Consider the following 582-nt stretch of genomic DNA (forward strand, 5'->3'; position numbering starts at 1 on the left):
TCGAAAGTCATGCTCTAGAGCATTTGGCATTTTATTTATATTACATTATTCTTATTATTACTATTATTATCATTAATACTATTATTATTATTAAGGTGGTAAGCTGGCAGAACTGTTAGCATGCCAGGCAAAATACTTAGTGGCATTTTGTCCATCTATGTTCTGAGTTCAAATTCTGTTAAGGTTGACTTTGCCTTTCATCCTTTTGGAGTCGATAAAGTAAGTGCCAGTTGAGCACTGGGATTGATCTAATTGACCTGCCCCTCCCCCGAAATTGCTGGTTTTGTGCCAAATTTTGAAAGCATTATTATTATTATTGAATGAGAGAGCTGTGCGTGTTATCAAAGTGGCATTGGGGTACAAATATTCAAAACCCAATACACCTGGCACATGCATCACAACCACATGTGTGCAACATAGTGATCTCATATCAAGATCAACAGCACATGACCTTGCAGGTGGAGTCCTGTTAGAATTCTCTTCTGGTCGAGTAGTCCATCCCACTCAAAAGATCACTGAATATGGGTTGTTTAAGGATGATGAATAAAACCTCCATGTTTCTAGAAGTGAATTATTCAAACC

General features: G+C 37.5%; 1 protein-coding gene across 1 annotated transcript in view; it reads left to right on the plus strand.

Annotated features, from left to right (window-relative positions):
* Nucleotides 1–582, plus strand: part of LOC106875878 (uncharacterized) — a 12,164-nt gene that overhangs the window by 727 nt on the left and 10,855 nt on the right. The gene's annotated exons all lie outside the window — the stretch shown is intronic.

The sequence above is a fragment of the Octopus bimaculoides genome, chromosome 2 (assembly GCF_001194135.2).
Source record: "Octopus bimaculoides isolate UCB-OBI-ISO-001 chromosome 2, ASM119413v2, whole genome shotgun sequence".
NCBI lineage: Eukaryota > Metazoa > Mollusca > Cephalopoda > Octopoda > Octopodidae > Octopus > Octopus bimaculoides.